At 38.1% G+C, this 17,483-nt stretch overlaps 1 protein-coding gene across 1 annotated transcript in view; it reads right to left on the reverse strand.

The window, feature by feature from the left end:
- The window catches only part of cdh24b (cadherin 24, type 2b), a gene marked incomplete at its 3' end in the record, with an annotated part of 140,746 nt that extends 123,827 nt beyond the window's left edge, over positions 1–16,919 (reverse strand). Inside the window, exon 1 of the mRNA XM_081373761.1 lies at positions 16,779–16,919. The remainder of the gene's footprint in view (positions 1–16,778) is intronic.
- Between the last annotated feature and the right edge of the window lie 564 nt (positions 16,920–17,483).

Raw genomic sequence — 17,483 nt, forward strand, 5'->3', positions numbered from 1 at the left:
AAGTCTGATGAAAAAGAGTTGAGAAAAAGATAGATGGAGATGGAGATGTCCTTGGTAATTACTTTGAGCAGCGGTATTGAACTACTGAAAGGAATATTACATAGAAAAAGGGAAGTAGGCTTTGAGACTATTCAGAAATGATGCGGATAATAAGATGAATGTGAATGAGTGTCCAGAGACCAGTTATGAAAGAAGACGCAGTGCTGGTGACAATCCAAGAAAGAGACAAAAAAAAAAGAAACCGGTAACTAAAAACGAAAAAGGGAGTGAAAGGGAACAAAGACAAGGTAAGAGCTGTTACTGTTTAATCTCCCACTGCTTGATAATAGCTTTGAATGGGAATATCAGACATGCCTTTCTAACTTCAAAACAATCCTGGGTTTGCACGTACTGAAAATTTTAAACATATACTTTTTAAAAATTAAAAATGTATTAAAACTAACAATTTTCAACATTTATAAAAAATAACCAAGTTTATTTGCTTTAATTTTAGTTGTTTTAAAAAATATAACATTAATGTAAAATAGAAATACAAGTATAAAATGCTATTGCTGCATTGCAGCATCTTCACTGACATCACTCTGCAAAAATAGATCATGTATATGCAATTAATTTCATAACATGTAAAATATTACAAAAATAATTAATTTAATTTAAATAATTTAAATAATTAAATAATTTAATTCATTGTTTCTTTTTTTATATTAAAATATAAGTATAAAATGCCACATGTACATAATCCCATCCCAAGTCTTTTCCCCAAAAATCATTCAGCAAACATTTATATTGCATGCAATTAATTTAATTAATATCGATATGTAATTCACAAACTGTTTAATCAATTGACAGCCCTAATATTTGTATACAGCATATACATATACCATGATCAAGAACGCAAACACCTGTCCCACGCACACTTATATTGTCACAACCATCTGGCTCTTGATCAAAACCCCCAACAATGTGTCATAAAAACCTCAGCTGCTCTTTCTCCTTCCCTCACTTTCATCTCTGTTCTCTTTCTTTCTCCATGCTCTGATTCACTCTCTTTTCCTGGTGATGACAGCCATGGCCTGGTGTCATCGTGCTTTTAACAGAACAGCTGTAGATGCAGCAGCCAACATGTGGAAAACGACAGATGACAGGACACAATGCAATGCAAGACTCTTTACCCAGATCTGTCAGAACACACCTACCAACCCACATCTGTGCACAGATGTGCATGTGTGCAAAGTTACGTGGACATGTGCAGGTGTTACTCATAAAATTTCGTCATGTGAGTTGTCAAGTTTTTTGTCCAGTTTTGGCTCTCAGCTTTGACTAGGATATTGGTTATTGGCGGGCAGGGGCTGGAGAGAGGAGTCTAGTGATTTCACGTCTGACTGGACAGGAGGACAGGTCTATTTCTCTATTTCAGGACTGCAGCTCAAACTAACCCGGCTCCAAAGACAGTTTTAACCAAATCAGGCTGCAGCTTTAATGTTCAAATGCAGGCTCTACAGTTTGCTCACATTTGCAATTACATCTAGTCATTTAGCAGATGCTTTTTACCTAAAGCGACTTACAAATGAGAAACATCACAAGCAAGAGTCAACAATACTCGCATTACCTTAGTGCCAAAATTGGAATGCTAATGCAAAAGCTAATTTTAACTCATTCGCACGTGGGATGAGTTTTATTTCTGGATTTAAGTCTCTGCAAACGTTGCCTACTTGCAATAAAAAACGTTTACAGTACAATAATCCTGAAGTCTGTTTTTAGCAACTGGCAAATCCTCAGCACTTGAACTTTAGCATGTAGCCATGGGTCCATTTTCAGGGTCAAGAGTCATAGTTTTAGGCTGCATGCAAAGAAGAGAACAGCAGAAAGCAAGATCTTATTCTGTCAGACCTTAAAATATGAGAGCAACTAAATGGTCGATTTCCAAATGACATGCTTAAAGTGTGTTGATCTCTTGACTCTGTTATAGTGGGGGCATTTGGCCAGTCAAGGAAATTACAGTGGTACTTTATGGAGCACTATGATTTATCTCAACACCATGCATATTCATAGTTATAAAAATGACCTGATATTAAAAAATATTTTTAAGAGATTTAAATGTGGTCAATATTAACAAAAATGGTAAGTATCAGCCTGACACAGCATGCCCAATTGCCCATGAATCGCCCACTGAATATTCATGACCCAACTAATGCATAATACAAAAAGGGTTCAAATCTGACAGAAATCTCAGAAAGGAATCTTTTGGAAATCAGGAATGCAAGTTTTCATCAGTCAACCAGGTAACAAAGAATATTTAGAAGTTATTAGTTGCAGTTATAAAATTATATATATATATTTATATAAAATGAAATTAAATATAATATTATATACAGATTAAAGGTTTGGATTAATTAAAGGTGCTGTATGTAGGATCCAGCGGCCTCTAGCGGTGATGTTTCAGATTGCAACAACAGTGCTCGTGCGCGTGCTCAAACTCAAGAGCGCGAACTCACTACCGGCGGCCACACTGAGACTTTCAACACAACGGAGAAAGCATCACACAACATGCTGGAAACTCTTGTAAACTCCCACTGCAACATTACCATAATAGGCTACTTTTATCAGCTTGACGTAGAACTAATGCTCCATGCTCGTACCATGATAACGTTACATTGACTGTATTTTGCCGACATGTGGTGTTATCTAGCATTATTTCACTAACTATTCGTGTATCTTTCACAATCAGCAATGTCAACATAGGTCAATGAATGAAAACGAAAACGGTTAGTCAACTAGACTGGACAATTTCAGTGTAACAATAAGACAGTAGGAAGTAATATTACTGTACTGTACATGCCTGGAAATGTGTATTATAAACAATATGATAGTAGTGGGATGAGTGACGTTAGACAGTAGATCTAGTACATAAAATAAAAGTTACATCCTAAAGCACCTGCTTTTTGTTATCATGGAACAGTCTTTTGTATTCATTTCATGTCTTATGTATGTTATATTTTACCTTGCTATTTCAAAACGGAGGTCTCTCCATAATTCAAACGCTCTGCCTATGTTGATCCGTGTTTTCGTCCTGAGTCGATCCGATTGACGTTTGGCCTGACGAGCTTCAGCAGATATATTTATATATATATATATATATATATATATATATATATATATATATATATATATATATATATATATATTGGAGTTTGTGTTGGAGTCTGTGTTGTGCTGGAGGCAGGTCGTTTTTTGGTGTTATCAGACTCCATGTCGTTAGCTGCAGTGCAGTTGCAATAGACTGTAGGCTCGGGAGCGCGCATGCACGTCACATCCGGTGGATTTCGCAGAAAATCCGACCCGGAGACTTCACATAAAAATAGGATTACTGGCCTTCAGAGGTAATAGCAAAACACGAAAAGTGGATCAATGTAATGTGTGATTACAACCCCTTCACAGACGGCCAATAAAAAAAGGATTCATTTTATAAAAAAAGTTACATACAGCACCTTTAAGAGTTTCACCAAGGATGCATTTATTTGAATGCATATTAGAATGATTTCTGAAGGATCATGTAACAATGAAGTAATGACTGCTGAAAAATCTGATTTGCCATCACAGGAATAAATTACATTTTAAAATATATTCAAATAGAAAACAGTTATTTTATATTGTAACAATATTTCACAATATTACTGTTTTTACTGTATTTTTGATCAAATAAATGCAGCCTTGGTGAGCATAAGAGCCTTTTTTTTTTACATTAAAAAATTGTCTTAATTATTCCAATCTTTTGACCAGTAGTGTATACACATTATGAATACATATAGAGATAGAACGCATTCATTAGAAGAAGTTGTCAAATGTACAGTACTTTAGGCCATGTATTTGTCATACGAGTCAATGGCATTCTCTAGAAAGCCTGCTTATTCAAACATACCTGGGCCACAGGGAGATGTTTAAATAGTACTTTCAACATGTAGCTTGTGGCAGAATATGTGTATCGCATTGCATTTAGCAGCTTTTATTGCACTGATGAGATCGATAAGAGTTTTCCGATCTCAAATGGGAAAAGAATTCCAATGAGCGTGCGTTTGTGTGGCATTAGAGTTGATGGAAATGATATTGAAACTCTCTGTGATGTATTACTTCTGAGCAAATTTCACCCTCGAGTGATTTGGACAGAGCTTTCTGTGTACGCAACTGTGTACATAACCGCTGGTGTTCTCTGATTCTGATATTATGTTCTGGTTGCATATAAATAGCGGAGATTCAGAAAGCTATGTACTAAGGAAAGAAATGCTTTGCGATTACTAGATCTTTGAGTCAACAAGCACAAGATTTTCTCTCTACATGAAGTCATTCACACTCAGCTTCCTGGAAATTGACTGTAGATGAAGATGGTGAAAAAAGACAACGAAGCTCTCAAAATTCAAGACCTCCCCCAGATTAAGGTCACTGCAGAGCTCCACGCTTATGACCCATCATAAAAAAACGTGATCCGAAGGCAAGAAAATATTTGCCACGCCAAACTACCAGGTATGGATCAATCAAACCTTTGAAGTCTAGGCCATTTGCAAGCAAATGAAAAATAAATGAGAATCATCTGTGATTCTGAGTCTGTGATTGTGCATTTAACTTGCAAAGGAAAAAAACTGCAAACAAAATTTAGTTAGAACCGCATGGGGTCTCTTATACCAGTGGTTTTCAAACTGTGGGCCGTGCAAAGTGTTAGAATTGTGGTGCATTCATGTGCGAAATATGAAAAATGTAAGTTCTCAAATTCAATTAGCAAGTTCATTGGTGGGCATACCTTATATTTACATATTTCACACATGACACCGTGCCTGTAGTGCTTTTAAAGGAATGGTAAACCCTAAAAATCCTGTAATCATTTACTCATCCTCATTCCAGACCTGTATGACTTCCTCTTTTTCTGTGGAACACAAAAGAAGATGTTTTGTAGTAAACTGTGAAGGTTCCTATTTACTTCCATGGTGTGGACAAAAAAATACTATGCAAGTCAATGGAAACCAGAACTGTTTTCTTACCAACATAATCATCAAAATATCTTCTTTTGTATTCTATAGAAGCAAGAACGTCATACAGGTTTGGAAAGACAAGATGGTGAGTAAATGATGACAGAATTTTCCTTTTTGGGTAAACTATCCCTTGAAGCAATGGAGCTCATAACGATGCACAAGCAAACAGCTGTTTATTTTATGATTTGGTCTTACAAACTAGTACTTACAGGTTTGAATCAGTCTGATGAAACCTTTAATAAATGAACTAATGAATCATTCAGAAGGGCTACTGAATCAACACGACTCCAAGTTCCATGTGAATGCATCATTACTTCAATCAATTAGCCTGTTCTTACTTGCTGTGACACCAAGAAAGATCCTACAGTATGTTTCATTATTAGAATCTATTTCACTTTTGGATTTTATATCCTAAGAATATTTAGTTCAATACATAGGATCTATAAATTATCCTCTTATCTATAGCTTAAGCCTTATAGTAAGAAAGTAGGCATACTTGATTATACCTTTAAAGTAAATTGATTAAACCTCTTTTTTGTGTCCTAAAGTTTGGGAACCCCTGTTATGATCTGTCCTGCAGCAGACAGGTTTGGCTCATCTAAACTCAGATTCAGACAAAACGTTTCAGTGTTGTGTAGTTGCTGTATTTCACCTCTGTAAGACAAGATGCTCCACACAATAAAATAACCTCACTTTTCTTCTACCTTCACCACAATAAAACAATTACAATTACTGTTGGTGAGTCCTTCCAGCACCTATCACTGGCCCCATCACCACAGCAGCAGCAAAGCCTGATGGGATTGCCCTTTGAGCTTCAGTCTGCCATCTTCATCATTCTATCAGCTTCAGTGTCTGTGGAAACTGAAATGGCATTACTGAGTGAATTACTGAGCATGGCGGATTGAGAAATGTGTGTGTTACATGAGTGTGCTATTCGACCGGCTGGCTTGAGCGGTGTAGTGCTTTTTCGTTTCTCCGCAAAAGTTCAAACAATTCATTCACTTTATCCCCTCTCTGTTTGAATCAGTCCCCGTCTCAGTGGAACGCACAATAAAGAGGAACGCAAGCAGATTTCTCCTTTGAACATTTAGGAGGCGGCTGTTTATTGCGTTCCTCTTTTCCAAGCAGGATCATCAATTATGTATAATATAACACTTTTACGATTAAGGCCTCAAAAAAAGAAGAAGCAAGAAACAAGATTTAAGCCTGCCATTGAAAATCAAACCCACCACCCCCCTTCTCTAATTGAAGTGAGTGATGAGCCTTTTTAATAAGAATCAATCTGAAGGGGGGGGGGGATGAAAAAAATGGATTGTGAGACAGGATTAATGCATCAGAAAAAGGAAGAAAAAAAGACTCAATTAAGATTATGCCAAACTTTGGCAAGCGATAACACATTAGAATTAAACACAGCAACCTAGAGACATCAACATTGAATCAGATCCAAGAATTATTCAGGTATAAAAATTCGTAATGCATATTTATTGATGGCTTCAGATAATTCACTGCAAATGTAATCAAGGGCCAGAAACACACACACACACACACATATAAATTTACCAGCAGTTCGCGACACCCTACTACAATTAAAATCACAGGCTCAGCGTTCCCTGGACCCAGGTATTGATGATTCATTTTGCATTGTATCAGAGAAACAGAAATGCTGTTAAAAGGAGATCAGTCAGGCAGCAGACATAGGGGGGCTCTCTCTAATTGCCTATTCATCAAAAGAGTTCCTCAAGTATATCCAGAGCTGAAATATCACGCATGACAACTGAACCGCACTCCATTAATTATGCTTCCAATGAACCAGGTTCACAACACTCCTCTTCTGGTTATTAGAATCTCAGTCTCTCTCTCTCTCCACTGGAGATTCACATAATCAGAGTCATACTTTAACAAACGAGGATAATCATTCACACTGGTAAACAGAGCTGTAGGAATAAATCCTCACACACACACACACACACGAACTGACAAGGCACATTTTCTACATAAAATTGAAAAAAAGTGGTTAAGGAGGGGGGTTGTTGGTACTTTAACACTGTTAAACAATAGCGTGGGTGACGCATTTGTGGTTTTGTACACACTGACAAACAGAAGACCATATAATAGCACAGAAACTCTGTTGTACTAATGCTCGCTACTAATGTTGGGAAAAAAAATGAACAATCACTGACTTGGATCTTTGAGCTTCTAAATTATCTTTGTCAACTTTTTACTTAAATGTAGTGATACACCTGCTTTAAGACAACATGAAAACAAAATTAACCTTATTTATTTTCTTTATACATGTTCCTCAATGCATGCTATTAAAAACTGAATGTTTTCATAATCTTCATCAGAATATTACTCCGCCTCTGCAACAACTTTCCTGTCTAGATTATGCCAACAAGCCCTTTTATTTCTCAGCCCCTCCAAGTACCCATCACATTCATTTGTTTCAATTTCAGTCACGTCACTTTTATCCTCACAGCCGCCGTATTTTTTGAAAAATATATTTTAAAAAATGTTTTTAGTCAGCGCCAATATTTTGTTTTGCAAAAACTAAAATGTTACATTAGCAGGTTACGCTTTTTTGCTAACCTTGGAGGCTTGCATTCAAGTGGCTTTGGTAGAAACTTCCAGGCAAGTGTGTTGAAGCTGGTTGGAGCTAAACTGTGTAGGATTTTTGCCCTCCAGGGGCAGGATTGGACACCCCTGTTGTAGAAGAACGATGTTGGTTCAACACGCAACACTCTAGAGCATTTACTGTGTAATTTATTACTTCTTTATCTGCTAAATAAATATCTCACAATTGTCCTACTTGTCCTTAACTTGTCTGTGGAAATCAAGCAAACAGTACATATTTATTTTATCCAAATTAATTTTGCATTGAGAAGTTTTATTTTAATACTCCACTTCTTTACTTTTGTTTACGGAACTCTTGCATTCATAAATGCTGCTGTCTAATTCTATCCCTGCAAGCAGCTGCAACTGCTGACAAACTCATCTGTCATTTGCCAGTGTAAGTGTGTACACGTGATACATTGTGCCTCAGGGCTCGTAATGTTAACTATCTGAGCTCAGGCCTCATTTTTTTTAAAAGAAATATTCCAGGTTCAGTACAAGCTGAGCTCAGTCAACAGAATTTGTGGTGCAATGTTGATTACCACAGGAAATTATTTAGACTTTACCCTCTTTTTCTAAAAAGAAGGTTATGCTGCAGCACTTGCAATGAAAGAAATTGGGGTCAATTTTTTAAGGAATGCAAAGCTTATCATTTTATAAAAGCAATTACAATAATTATTATGTTAAAACCTTTATTGTTTGAGCTGTTGAATTGATTATGTTTATGGTTGTTTTAGGCTTTTAGGTGTTACATTATTATGGTAACAAAGTAGTAAAATTGTATATAACTTTACACTGAAAAGGTTAGCAATATTTTTAGCGCAATTTTCCACCGGACAAATTGCGATTGTTAACTCATGATTTCTGTTCTGTGCGTCTGTGCGCACCAATCTTGCACTTCTATCTACTCCTCAACCAGACCACCTAGAAACTTCGGGTTTTCGGCATTATGTTAAGGAAGGTCTAATCTCGGGAACGCACAAAAAAAAATCCAGGAAAAGATTTACTATCTCTTAGTGTTGTGATCCCATGAGGTGAGAAAATTGCGCTAAAACACTCACCGAGTTTTTATTAATTGTTTTCATTCAAAATCTTGTTACAAACAAATATTGTTAAAGGGTTAACTCACCCAAAAATGAAAATTCTGTCAGTAATTACTCACCCTCATGTTGTTCCAACCCCATAAGACTTTCGTTCATCTTCGGAACACAAATTAAGATATTTTTGATTAAATCTGAGAGCTGGCTCACTCCTCCACAGGCTTCTTTGTAACTGAAACTTGCCGGCCCAGAAAGTTAGTAAAGACAATGTTTAAAATAGTCCAAGTGACTACAGTGGGTCAAAAAAACAAAAATAACGACTCATTTTCTTCTGTGTGGGCCTCTGAGTGAGTTCACAGTGTAACTGTGCGTTCACACCGGACGTGAATAGCGCGTCAAATTCGCGCCTGCCGCGTCTAGTTATACGCTTGACCACTTTGTGTGCAAGAGCGAAATTGACGCGCGAAAAATCAAAAGTTTGAAACTAAATTTACGCGCGTCAGAGGCGAAATCGGGAAAGTTTCGAAACCTGTTGACGGCCATCTTTTTTTGATGTTTATCGAGCATTAGCATTAGCATTAATCGAGAGAGTCACCGCTTGTATATGCTCTGGAGAGCAGAAACAGCTGCGTAGGGGACATCGTCGCTGTACTCGGGTCCACCAGACCCTCCGGAGGGTTTCAGGAGTTTCACAATTTGCTCCAGGAGGTAGGTTTGGTGGACCGACGCTGACAAGGACAGCGTAGGCCGTATAAGCCTCGGCCTTGAGTGGTCGCTGCCTGACGAGCCCGCGCTGTACAGCCCGGCGCGAGGTTCACCCTCGCCCGCACCTAATCTGTCATTTATTTTTGTTTTGATAATAAATGGAGCCAGGTTCCAAAAGTGAAACCTGTCCTGTGATTTAAAAAAAAAAAGTTTTTATACACTAAATTGTGTTTGTTGTCTTTACATTAGATTAATAATGTTTATAATCTAGAATAGATATGGAATAAATAGCATTCAATACAAAATGAGTATCTCTCATATATTGAAATCGAGTTTTTATGTGAAAGATTTGCTTTGTTGTGCATTTTAGTCATATTACAAAATAATTTATTGAGGTCAAACATAAAATAACATTATAAACTGTCACTTCACCACGTGACACTTCACCACAAGCAGGGTCCTGATTGGTTAACGCAGCGCGAATTGACGCAGAAGTTCAGATTTTTCAACTCGGGCGGCAGACGCGAATTCGCGTCAAACGCGTGAATGCACAAAAAGCACTAATAAAATCATTCGCAATTCACGCCATTTGCGCGAATGAGGCGTATTCGCAACTACCGCGCCGCAGGAATTTTTTACGCGCGTAATGCGTCTTTGCATTGACTTAACATTGAAATCACTCGTGCCTGACACGCTATTCGCGTTCGGTGTGAACGCACCATAACAGCGCAGCACTTCTGGGTTGTACGTCAGAACGTAGGCTCACTATTGGCCGACGCTGGTCATGTGATGCTGGCAATTTTTGTTTTGTTTTTTCGCACAAAAAGTATTCTTGTTGCTTGATAAACTTATGGTTGAGCCACTGTAGTCACTTGGACTATTTTAAACATTGTCTTTACTAACTTTCTGGGCCGGCAAGTTTCAATTACAGAGAAGCCTATAGAGGAGTGAGCCAGCTCTCAGATTTAATCAAAAATATCTTAATTTGTGTTCCGAAGATGAACAAAAGTCTTACGGGGTTGGAACAACATGAGGGTAAGTAATTGAGCTTAAGTATTGAACTGAAATATTCCTTTAAAGAGTTAAAGCATGCTTGAGAACACACACACTTATCTAGGGGCTCCTTGAGGCACACGACTGATGAGAAAAAAATCTTCAAAGCCATAAACTGAGGCCTGCTCTGTTCGTTTGATGTGGAGATAATGATTAAGGTACATTGCGAGACAACATTTCCATTCGACTGCAAATTGGAAAGATTTTGAGACGGATATCTGAAACTCAACACAAGGTGAGGAAAGATGATTGTCAGGGTCACTGGAAGTTTGACTCAGAGTCAATTGTGACATAATTGGGACTTCAGGCACTGGAGAAGGCTGGTTGTCGAGGTTATTATATGCTTTGTTTAGAACATTGGACTTGAAATGCTCAAGCCGTAGCTAGCATACAATCTCAACTGGGGGAAAAAATGCAACAGACATTTTTTATCTTTTCTACTTTCTAATAAGACCAGGTAAATTGGTGGTAACTTGGTTGTGTTCATGACTGGCATGGGTTTCTGTAGGAGGACAGCAAGCAACTGACAGCAAGTAAACAAGATGAAGTTCAACCTTCCTTGTATATGAGCCAAAATGGCAACTGAAAATGACATTTCACATTTAAAATTCGCCAAAGCCAGCCAGGCAGCCATCTCACTGGTGATTTGTGCTCTTCCAGAGAGGAAGGCATTACTGTGTGTGAGGGGGAATACATCTGTCTGTCTGTCTGATAAAGCGAATGCCAGTCCATGTGCCATCGCACATTCTTTCTCTGCTTCAGGCCCTCCGCAGCTATCAGTCCATCATTGTCATACAATAATTCTGTGTGTAATACCAGTCTGAGTCCCACAGAAACTGACATACTGTGTCTGCAGTGAGAGCGTGTTAAACCCACTCAACATCCTGTAGAACAGACCAATTTAACACAGAAATAAGCCAATTATCTTCGAAGAGTAGGCAAATTTACAATAGGATTTTCACAATTCCTGTTGGACGTTCGTGTTAGGGGTTGGGTTTAGTCTCTTTCATGAGACACATTAGTCTCTTTCATGACCACACACATTTTTCTAGACAACAATCTCACTTGCACACACTCATAGAGAGAGGCTTCAGTCTAATGCAAACATCACACGCAGATTACACGCCACTAAAGAGATATTGTCAATACAAGACATCTGGACATCTACCGATGGAGATTCTGTAAAGTCCACATCTCTCTGCATGAAAACTCAGCAATATTCCAGATTAAAGGAATATTCTGGGTTCAGTGCAAGTTAAACTCAATTAATAGAAAACGTGTCATAATGTTAATTACTACAATACTTAATTTCCACATCTTTAAAAGAAGCACAAATCTGGGTTACACTGAGGTACTGGCAAAGAGGAGAATGGGGACAATCAATAAACTTTCAAATATTCACTGTTTCAATAGTACAGTAACAAAACAAACAATATTAGTGTTAAGATGATTTTAGTGTGAATACTTCTGTATGACATTCTATCCAGTTTTAGAACTTTGTTGCCAAGACAATGAAATATCATAAACATTAAACAGCTTTACAATCAATACAGTGTTAACAGAATAGTTCATGTTAGTGCTTTTATAAAAGTATATACTTCATATTTCTACTTTTAAGTACTCCAAAAATAGGCCCTATTCACCATTGTAAGTATCCAGATAATATCGATTTATGCAAAAGAAATTAAAGAAACAAAGGACAAATCTTTTTTTTTTTTTTGGTAATCAACTTTACCAGAAATGTATTAACAAGTAATTAAATTGTACTCAACTTGGAATATTTCTTTAAGATTTGAGTAGCCTTAGTGTCAAAGAGATTGTGAAATCAATTGGATTATAATACACCATCAAAATAGATGATACTTCTCGCTTGGTAGAGCAACTGATGTTTGAGAGCTGTATTACAGAGTGGCACTAATCATAGTGTCGGATTTATAGTTGTCATTCAAATGTTTGTCTGACTGCTAGAATGGCATTAACCAATCAACCAGATCATCCTCATTCTCAGCCCTTGTAAGATTAGGCCACATAGCAGACAGTGTAAGGAGAAAGAGATGGACCACTTGTAGATAAATCCATTCATCTTCTATATCTTATGTCGGTCTCAGAGGAGTGCTGGAGCCTACTTGTAGATAAATGAATGGGAGAAACCACAACACTCAATATTTGCGCAAAGACATAAAATGTATGATGCCATTTTTGCCAGATTTTATTGCTGATTTTATGTTATTGAGGCACAAACAATTTCAGTCTTTCCCCATTCAAGCAGACAGGAGTTGTATTAATCACAATAATCAAAAATAGCTGCCTGGGGTCGTTGCCAAGATGGCAGCAGAGTGGAATGACTTGCCTTAAAAAGGATTTGGCAACATTAAGAAGATACCTGGGAACAAGGACCAAGGTTTGGGATAGAGAAATTCTTTCATGATCAGATACCGGAGTTGTTCCACAGTCCAACTCGAGAATCCCCCTCGATAGAGAGCATGTTCCGGGGTGGTGTTGTCCGTTATCGTGACGCCCCACATGTTTGCAGGACGTTCTCTGTGTGCCGATCCGCTACACCACTGGGCATTTGAATGGATGGATGGTTGGATGGATGGACGGACAGACACATATCATTCCCCAGTGTGGTTAGGTCCATGGGAATAAATTGTTTCATTTTAATTTCTAGTGGAGAATATTCACTTTCAGTGCCAATAGCTCTTAAAGCGCTACTTTATTTTTCACTTCAACAGCATACAACAGTCCCACTTACTGCCTATCAGTGGAGACCACTTCCTGCCTTTGGCACGAAAAGCACTTCTGGCTCCCACAATATATTCAGAAAAACATTAAAATTACAAAATAATAAAACAGTTTGAAGTGCATCACAATAATACGCAGATTCTTGCTACCAGCACATGAGCTTTTTACTTATCACAGCAAGCTCTCTAAAAGCCAGAGAGATTGAAAGTATCACCTCATTTGCTCACTTCACCTGACTCTTTCTCATGGTGAACCAATGAGGTTATCACCCTGAGTCACACCAACAAATTGCAGAGGGACACTGTTTCTGTTAGAGAAGGTTTAAAACACCCGTTAAAAGGTTTCTGTTTAGTTAGCTTGTTATGCTCCACTAATGAACAGAAAAAAATAGCTATAACATTGCTGACACTAAATGCCATGTCAAAAAGATGCACAGCAGTCTGTTAGTATCCAAAGAGACAATCTGCATGATACTAATCTGATTCAGAATGGTAAAGAGAGCCCCATGTTAGCTTTAATACTCACTTTAACTTAGTCTCTGAGGGCCTCTTATCTGATAAAGCTTGTCGACTTCATTTTACTCAATGGCCTGCTGTAGATGGAAGCTCTTTAGAGGAACAATTCCCTTTTTTTCTGTGGAAACAGAAACACTTGCTTTCCAAATTGCTAAGGGTGTGTAGAGGTTGTATAATGGGCCCTTTACTTTAATTATGACAGCAAATATTTCAGGTTTGGATCTTACAAAATAAACACATTTACACTCACCATTCCTCACTTCTTTTTGTTCTCCTCCTTGCATGTGCTCATCGCTGCATCTATTGTAAATTAAAGTAATGCCTAAGGCTGTGAGTCAGTCAGTCTTCCCTGTGACAATACCTTATTTATCTAGTGCCGTATCCTGCAAGGAAAGCCTTTGTCCAACATAAGTCATTGAGCCAATATTTCAACATGGATGCCTTTCACATTTCCTCCTCACACCATCTCTTCTTCTCCATTTCTCCCTTGGTAAATGCAAGAGCTCCTTGTGTGTAAACAATTACAAGCTTATTGCTGACACAGATTGCTGGAGTCACGTTAAATAAAATCAGAGGAGTGTTCACCCGAACTGCAAGCTGCCTCCTGCCTGGCCCATTTTGTAACAGTGAACCTCCCCTTGCTGAAGCTTAGCCAAGCTGAAAGGGATTTTGTGCATCAGAAAAAAAATCTGCATATACTCAAATAAAAACAACATCAAAAATCAATTTGTATCTGGGTCCCTTTGATAGAGCAAAATCATCAAAGGAGAAAAAATGCATTTTGTTTCAAGGTACACACAGACAATTACTGTACAAGAAAGGACCACATGGAAAAAAAAAATAAGAAAGGTGTGTATATGGACATCAAGCCCATAATACAAGATATGTAGAAACACATTTGGAGTGCAGAGACTCAATAGTTATTTGTCGTCTTTTTGGCCCTTCTTTAAGTTTCCTTTCTGCTCCTCAAGTGCACTTTTATACAACAATCCCAAAAAATATAACTTAAAACCAGACAATGCAATGCAAAAAAACCCATCTCCCCACATTTAAAAATATCCACATTCATCCGCTCCTTTAGAGATGTGTAAAGTATGACTTTTCTGCCTCTAGCGACAACAAACAGAAATGCATTCCCTTCATTTCCCAGTGGTCGGACTAACAGGTTAGTCCCGCCCACAATTCACTTCATTGTTTGGGTAAATAGTTTAGTGTCCAGCTGGTCAAGATGCTAAAACAGTGTAAAGCCATAATGTTGGAAAATCCACCATGAATTACTTATTGGACTTACTATAAGTAGGATTACTATGAGAATAGATTATTTATAAAAAGTACTTTTATATACAAGCACATTAAACATTTAAAGTCGCCATGAAACGTAAGTTGAGATCATCTTTTCTTCCCTATAGTTGCATTCTGTATATCCAAGAGAAATGGCTTATCAAACAAGATTTAGGACATGACTTGATTTTGTCCATCGGGAATTGATTGGATCAATCATTGTGGTTTGAGGCTATCTGAGTGACAGGTCTTCCTGCCCTTGCACCAGTAAACATCATCAGAGAAGGGATGTTGTTGCAAGAGGGGAAGTTATTTTGATAAAAGATTAAGAGGGCACTTGAAATTAATAAATAATAATAATGTGCACGGATAAATAGTTTTTTAATAAATACTGCAATTTATACGGATCAATTTTGATTTCATGGTGACTTTAAGTGACAGACACTCAACCAATACTGATGATAGCCTACATATTAGCCAAGGTAATCACAACGAAAGTTTGCAAAATATGATATGACTTTAGTCAAGTGATTTTTTTTTTTTTTTTTTGAGGTAGCCTATGATGTTACTTATGTTTGGTCGATGTACTGTACGTACCATACCGTAACGAAAAGTTAAGGACCAACCTGCTGTTGCTATGGTAACCTCCTCAAACGAACGCGACTTATTTAGAAGGCTCCTCTGAATACTCTAACTTTTGTGGCTGTGAATCTTAACCCCCGAAAGGTTTTATGTTGTGACTTTTTTTCGGGGGTTAAGATTTAATCAGGGAGGTCAGACCTTTTAAGCGCACTTAACCCAAAAACATCATATGTCGGCTACTTCACGCAACCCATGGCCATGGGTAGCTAATGAAAGCGGCAGCAAATCTACCTACAGCCAACTGTAGGCTAATCATTATTACAAACATGGAGAGAAAAGAAAACAACGTCTGGCATACTAAAAGGGCATTCGCGCTAATAATGTATTTGGGTAAACGCATGTCACGAGCAGCAGAGCGTATCCAGCCTTGCAGCCGCGCGCTCGCTCACGCGCAGCCACACTCACTTCATTTGCGACTAAAAACATTATTAGGGACTCAATGAGTGTCATCAGTGAAGCCGTCGTTAAGAAAGGACTAACTGTTTAATGTGTGCCCCGCGAACACCGGGGTGTCGGTAAACGTGTATGCTGTTGCCCCGTGAATCCCTCAACGGTGACAGAAGCGCGCGCGCCATCTGCTTCAGTTCCTTCGCGCGCCCAGTTATGTGGAAGGTCCGCGTTTCCCAAGAGTGAGTCTAGTATTTAATAACTCATATATCACAAAACCACCACTTAGGCTATAGCCTATAGGAAGAACAGCATGCATGTATGCATCACCCAGTTAGTCCGTCAGGACTCAGGAGTAGCCTATACTGGAGTTTTTGGACATTGTCAAAGGGAAACATCGGTAGGCTACTTTGTATTGACTATTTGTTGAATGATCTATACATTGTTAAAAACAATCGTAGTGGACTTTAGATGGACAATAAAAAATGCAAGCGTACACAAACTGAACACAATACGATGGTGTTTCTTCTTATTCACAACGCTTTAAAGCCAAAATAATAAATTAGGGAACTAACACAAAAATATATACATGTAGGCTATACTTAATTTGAAATTAATACATTTGCAAATAAATCCTTCGTGCGGCGTACTGGGCTGCTTATACCTTAACCCAACATTAAAAAAATAGACTCTAAAATATGAAGGAGACAGAAGCTCTGGCTTTGATAGCTCGTGTTAAATTCATCCCGAGCGATCTAGAAAAAAAATGAATATTTTACCTTGTAATGTCGATCTTAATGCGTGGACTTTCTTCCTGCGCTGTGTGAGTCTGTCGGCGTTCAATGACAAGCACTGAGTCAAATATGAACAGGGCAAACGCTGTTATCGCATCTCTCTCTCTCGCTCGCTCTCTCCCTTTCCCTCTCTCTCTCTCCCATAATAAAACGACTGTTTTAAAATCCCTCATCACGTACTCACTCTCCCTCGCTCTCGGCAGTCTGCAGCCTATCACAACAATCATGACAACTATCTCTTACAGAAATCCGATGTATAATAGAAAATAAATCCTATAATTTTGCAATCATCACAATTTACAACATCATTACTCCCTTATTATGGTAATAGACTATCGGGGTGAGTGCAGTTCTTTGCATTTCCCCCAACATTTATATAATTTCTCTTAGGCAAGACAGCACAACAGAAACATTATGTGAGTCCAATATTAAAGAGACTATCCCTCCTCTATCATAGAAGCAGAACTGAGCCAGTCAAAGCATAAATGGACATATTTATCCACGCGGGAATGTTTGGTGTTGCTGCCAAGGCATCCTCTGTGTATGTGTGTACGTGTGTCTGTGTATCTGTTGAGCTTTGAAGGGCACTGTTTTAAAAAAGAGAAAAAGAAAAGTGATGGAGTCTCTGACCCACGTCGTCCTTCAGCTCCAGTATCGCCTCCTTTATGCCTGACAATTGTTTAAAAACAT

This window comes from Scardinius erythrophthalmus (genome assembly GCF_964197995.2).
Source record: "Scardinius erythrophthalmus genome assembly, chromosome: 9".
Taxonomy (NCBI): Eukaryota; Metazoa; Chordata; class Actinopteri; order Cypriniformes; family Leuciscidae; genus Scardinius; species Scardinius erythrophthalmus.